Source organism: Hyaena hyaena, unplaced genomic scaffold, assembly GCF_003009895.1.
Source record: "Hyaena hyaena isolate Hyena2069 unplaced genomic scaffold, ASM300989v1 scaffold_237, whole genome shotgun sequence".
In the NCBI taxonomy this organism is placed as follows: Eukaryota; Metazoa; Chordata; class Mammalia; order Carnivora; family Hyaenidae; genus Hyaena; species Hyaena hyaena.
This window is the reverse complement of record NW_024080874.1, coordinates 1,170,014-1,176,449: the sequence shown is the minus strand read 5'-3', so window position 1 is coordinate 1,176,449 and position 6,436 is coordinate 1,170,014.

The window sequence follows — 6,436 nt, the reverse complement described above, 5'->3', positions numbered from 1 at the left end:
TCAGCTTGGGGCCGAGGCTCCTGGCAGGGAGAAAGCAAGGTTCCATTCCTGCTGTCTGATGGCACTGTCCCAAAACACTCCCTGTGCTTTGCTGACTGTGCTGGAGGCAACATGGGTGGTGGTTACCCTGCCTGGTTCCCTCTGTCCTTTCCTTAATTAGTCAGTGTATAGGCCTCAGCCAGAGTGGGCCTCTTAGTTCCTGAGCACTCATCTGTGTCTGTGATCTGGGCCCCTCACTCTCTCCTGCAGGAAAAGGGACAGAGAAGAGGAAATCAAAAAGTTACTGGAAATTCAGAGGCCAAGGAAGGAGTATGGTGCCTTAGTCAGTCTTGGTGAATAAAGAAATCTGGCAAAAGGGGTTTTCTGGGTGGGATGAAGGTAAAGGGAGGTCTTATACTGATGGGCTTGCTAACCTGCAAACCATGACTTCACCCATCCACCTACCCATGCACCTACCTATCCATCCATCTGTCTATCCATCAGCCACTCACCTGTTTATCTACCCACCCATCATCCATCCGTCTCTCCCCCCATTCACCTGTCTATCCATCCATCCGTCTGTCCGTCCATCCATCCATCCATCCACCCATCCATCCATCCAGCCAGCCATCCAGCCATCCATCTATCCAGTCATCTACCCATCCATCCACCCACTCACTCACCCATCCATCCATTCACTCACCCACCCGTCCACCCATCCATCTATCCAACACACTGCTGACTGAATGCCTATCATAGTCACTGGTTCAGTTATGCATACTGAGTGCATGTGTTGGAGAGCTTTTCAGTGTCTATACATTTGTGACTTTTCTGCTTATGTATTTGCTCTCCCTACCTGGTTCTCAGAGAAGCTCCTTGAGAGGTGGGGTTCCTGTCTCCACTGAACCCATCGGAAATGCTCACTTGCCCGTGGGGTTGTCAGCAGCTTCCAGGCTTGGGCACCCTGGGGCCTGGGGAAATGGGGATCTTGCACACTGCTCCAACCCCTACAGGGCCGGGCTTGTGACCCTCACCAGGGCCCAGCCTGGAGGATGCTGTGCTGCTCCAGGGGCGGGGCCTTGCTGCTTGGCGGCCTGCCTGCACTGCTGCGGAGCCCCTGGCCCCTTGCCAGCACCAAGCTTTTGGAGTGGTGGAGTTGTGTGGCTGTGGGGCCTCTCCACATGACTGTAGTTAAACAAACAGGCTGGGAAGCAGGGTCAGGGGCTGACTGCCATGCTGGCAAGAGCAGGAGGAGCCGAGTGTGGACTCAGAGGGGTGGCAGGGGGAGCGCGGAGCGCGGAGCCGCTGTGGAGCCAAGAGTTCAGGTCAGTCCACCCCCACTCCCCGCCCCGACCACCAGGCCTGGCCGGACAGCAGACGTGGGCAGCCAACATCTGTGGGGTTGAGCTGCCCTGGCTGGAGGTGAAACTGCTGCAGACAAAGACCTAAATGAGCACAGAGTGACACGGAGAGGCGGAGGGATGTAGAGATTGAGGTTCGGAGAGAGAGAGAGAGAGAGAGAGAGAGACTCAGAAAGACAGAGACAGAATCAGGTGGGAGGAGGAAGATGTGAAGGGCTGGGAAGAGAATGGCCAGGGGAGGGAAGTCCAGGGCAAGGGGAGAAAGCGGTGGGCCGGGAGGAACAGCTCTTCCAAAGGCAGGAAGTATGGAGCGTATGAAGGGCCCCCTCCCTCGTGGATGGCCCCAGCAGTGAACAAAACTTTTCCACTTGCTTAAGCTCATTCAAGCCTCACAATAGCCTGCTGAGAAGGAATTGGATGGGGGTGGGGGTGTGCCTTGTTGTGGGGAGCAGTGGGGGAGGAGAACTGCAGAGCCAGACCGGGACCTGAGGACTGGCCATGAGGGGACCCGCGAGATGGGGGGGGGGTGGTAAGTGATTTAGAGACAGAGCCCCCAGCTAGGCCTGGGTCCCTCCAATGACAGCCTTCCCCAGCTGTGCTCAGTGGCTATTTATGGGCTTGGCTGGCTGGTGCTTGACGCTCCTGCCACTGTGACATTATTGCTCTTGGGAGGAAGAAGCTGTCCAGGAGGCCTCTCTTGTCCCCTTCCAACTGTCCCCAGATGGCCGACTGTAGTAATGTGGGCTGTTGATGGCTGCTGGCTGAATCTACCTCTGGGGATTGACTTTGGTGAGTTGGTGGACAAGAGGCACGTTGCCCAAAGTTCGGCCCCCTCCCTGGGAGGGTGGCCTGCCTCCAGCAGCTGCTCAGTTGGGGTATGCAAAGGTCAGGTCCCCTTGCTTCACCTTGGGACACTTGTGAAGGGCCATCCCAGCCCCAGAGCGCCTCGTGAGCCTGGCCCCTTCAGTGTGACTATGTCACATGCCAGCTTCTCCCTTTGCCCAGTGCCTCTCTCCTGTCTTGCTGCTGTTCCCAAGAGTGTGTTTCAGTAAGTCTTCATGCACATCTCATGGTCTCAGAGCATTTCTGGGGAATCTCACCTGCGGCACTAATTCAAAGCATGGGGCCCCAGCCTGGGCTCAGCTCAGCTCAGCTTCAGTAGCCTTGTCTTCGTCTTACTCCCCACCCCCATCAGACAGGGCTGGGTTCTGCGAGCAGGCGTCTGTGTATATCTAGGAAGAGTAGGAGCAGGAGGGGATGCCTAGTTAGCTTCCTCCATCCTGGGCAGAAACTCCCTCCCCAGTCCCACGAGAAAAATCACAGGGAACTTCCCGCCTGGCACAAGGGAGGTACTCAGCAGTTTTGAAGAGAATGACTTTGGTGCCTGTCTGCTGCCATCAGAGCAGCAGGAGAGCCTGGTGGCTAAGGGTCTGGAGCCTGACTGCCCAGCTCCCATGGCAGCCCGCCATTCAGAAGCTGTGTGACCTTGGGTGATAAGGGTGAAGTGACCTAACAGACGTATAAAAGTACTTAGGACACAGGTGGCCCGTGGATGTTCGCTATCATCCGTATTATTTTTGTTATTCGCAGAACACCATCCAAACCTGCAGGTCGGTGAGCCCGCACAGCCCACGTCTAGGAGATGCATACACATGAGGCGAGCAGTCATTTCCTTATGTCAGCAAGGGGTCTCGTGTTACCCTGTATGCCTGTAACCCGTGCTATGCAAGCCCCTCACTTTGCAGACAAGACTGAGAGCGTGGCTCAAAGCCATATGGGGCTTCTAGGTTTAGGGAGACCTAGGCTCTCATGTCCGGTTCCTAGGCTAGGCTCAAGCGTCTTTTGTCCCGCATCTTTGGGGTCCTGGGTCAGGGGACTGGGCATGCCCCAGCAGTCTCGGTGGCATCTGTAGGCAGTGGAGCTGTTCCTGCTCAGGAATGGGATTATTTCAGAGGTGACAGCTGCTTCAAGACCATACCCTTGACTCTGGTTCTGTCTGTCGTTGGGGGCCAGGGGCTTGCCTCTTTGGGTCTCTATGATGAGAGGTCGCTGAGGTTCTAAGGATTAGGCCCTGGCACCGTGCCAGCTGCCCAGTTAACATCTTCAGGGGCCGATCTTAAGTAACACTACCGGACGATAATACCCAACCCTCACCCTGTACGCCTGCTGCATCCCACCTGGTTTATTCCTCACAGTGATCCAGTGAAGGAAGATTGGCGCCTTCCACAGCTACTACTCTGGAAAAATATAGAAAAGATCTCTAGTAAATTTTTATATAGATGATAGATTAAGATGATAATATTTTGATGAGGGAAAGTATCTTACTAAAATGAATTTCACCTGTTTCTTTACTTTTTGTTTTTGGCAAGTGGTGGTTAGAAAATTATAGATTACGAATTATAGATTACATGTGTTTGCATCATCTTTCCATTGGACAGAGCTGCCCCAGAGTCTATTGTTGACATAACAGCCAGAAGGATCCTTTAAAATCTTGGATGGATTGTGTCCCTTTTCTGCTTATAACCTTTAAATGCTCCCATCTCACGCAGGGTGAAAATGAAGTGCTTACCATGGCTCTCAGGGCCCTGGATGAACCATCTTCTAGCTGCCTTGTGGGTCTTTTCCTCTATAATCTTCTCCCTTGTTCCCTTGTTCCCGTCACACTGGCCACCTGGAAGTCCTTAGGTTTGCTAAGCTCTTTCCTACCTCAGGGCCTTTGCACCTGCTGTTTCCTCTGCCAGGAATGACTTCCCCATCTCTTCACATGCGCTCCCTCCCTCATTTCATTCGTATTTTTGTCCAACCTGGCTAAAACACATGCCTCCCAGTTCCTCTCTCATCCCTTGGGGAGAGCATTTACCCTCATGTAAATTACATTATTGATTCAATCGGTTACATTTTGATTGTTTGTTTGCCCAGTTAGAATGTAAGCTCCATGAAGCAGGGATTTGGTCTGTCTTATTCATCAAAATTCATCCTAGAACTAGACCCAGAAAAGAGATGGTCAGTGAACCTTGGCTGAGTGACTGAAAGTCACCAATGACAAAACAGATCCAGAAAAATGAAACTGTGCCCAAGGTCACACAGCCAGGCAAGGACAGAGCTGGGACTAGATGAGGACTGTCTGAAGCCAGAATCTATAACTGTGTCCACTACAGGTCCTGTCTGGAAGCATCTTTCTTTCCTCCTTGGTCCCGTCACTCAGGAAATACAGTTGTCACGTTGAGGAGAGGGGACCTGGCTGTAGAGAGGCAGCAGACCGTTCTTCTGAGTTTCTAGGTGCTGGAGAGTTCCATGCATAGGGACTCCGCTGTCCGTTGGTCGTTCCCTCCCCCACTCATCCAGACTCACAGGCCCAAAGAAGGCCCTGGGGTGGCGGGTGGAGGGAAACAAGACTGTAGGGGATGGGTGTGTGGCCTTCCTGGAGCTCAGGCAAGAGCACTGTGCCTGGTGCTGACTGTGGGGTGCAGGGAACAGGTTGTGGCCATGAGTGAGGAGACCAGACCTCACAGGCCTTGGGTTTGGGAAGACAGGAGAAGGGAGAGAGAAAGCCTAGAAACCCAACATGGGGGCTGGAGCAAATTGCAGGGCCCTCTGTCCAGTGAGCCACCTTATAAGGATCTCTGCTACTTTGACACCTGGGGGCGGCTCAGGTGTGCCCACCCAGTGGCCCACCACCTGGCGGGTGAGACTGCTCTCTGGGCTCCCTCTAGTTTCCCTATCAGCCGTATTCCTTAGAAGGGGCACCTTGTTCGGAATGAGTAGGACTTGGGAGCCTGGGATGCCGGTCTGTCTTTGCTTGGGGAACTCCTACATACCCCTCCAGTCCCAGCTCAGATGCCCTCTCACTTGTCCAGAAGCCCCGACTCTCAGGCAGAATTAGTCCCACCCTCTGCTGAGCACCCAAATAGCACCTTGTTCCAACAAGCATATAAGCACTCACTGCTTGCTTTGTAGTTATTTGCTTTTATGACAGCCTCTCCTACTTGACTGCAAGCTTCTTTTTTTTTTTTTAATTTTTTTTAAATGTTGTATTTATTTCTAGGAGAGAGAGAGAGAGAGAGACAGTGTGAGCAGGGGAGGGTCAGAGAGAGAGGGAGTCACAGACTGAAACAGGCTCCAGGCTCTGAGCTGACAGTCAGCACAGAGCCCGACGCAGGGCTTGAACCCACAAACCGCGAGATCATGACCTAAGTGAAAGTCGGACGCTTAACCGACTAAGCCACCCAGGCGCCCCGACTGCAAGCTTCTTGAGGGCTAGGTCTGCCTTTGTTTATTTCTGTGTGTCCAGCCTGAGGCTTGGTAGTGAATAAACTTTCACCACCACCGCCACCACCATCGTCACTGTCATCAGACCTGATATCTGATGTGCTCTTGGCGCGTGCTAAATTCTTCCTCTACAGCAGAGCATGTAATCCTCACCGTGACCCGGTACAGTGAGGCAGGGATTTTATCATCCCCATTTGAGGAAGCAGAGGCTCTGTGAGGCTCCCAGGGTGGCACTGTTAGTAAGTGCAGAGCTGGGGCTTGAACTCGTATCTTCTGACCCCAAGGCCAGCGTTCCCTTTGCTTCAGGGGACCAAGGGGTGAAACGACCCTCTCTTCTCCACGGTCAGTCATTTAGGTGAGTCTGCAGGCAGGCTGTGGGGAGCTGGGTGGCAGAGGAGGGAGTGCAGTGGATCCTGAGGCTGAAGTACAGGGGGTGTGTAGGGCTCAGAGGAGGTGCAGGGGCACGGTCATGGGGAAGGCCTGGGGCAGATGGTGAGTTGGACTCAGGCCTTGTTGAGTGTGAGGTGCCTATGAACTATCAACATGGAGATGCCCTGTGGGCAGTTACATCCGTGGGTCTGGAGCTGGAGGTAAATCCACTCTGGGGAAGGAGGTTTGGGGTTATTGACATCAGGAGAGATGAGTCTGTGGGGGAAGGGGAAGGTCTGGGGAGACTGGGGTGTGGGGAAGAGGAAAAGGTCTGGGGACCCCTTCATTGAAAGGGCTTGTTGAGGGAAAGGAGCTCATGTAGCAGCCTCAGAAGGATTTTTTTTTCATGTTTTATTTATTTCTAGGAGAGAGAGAGAGAGAGAGACAGCGTGAGCAGG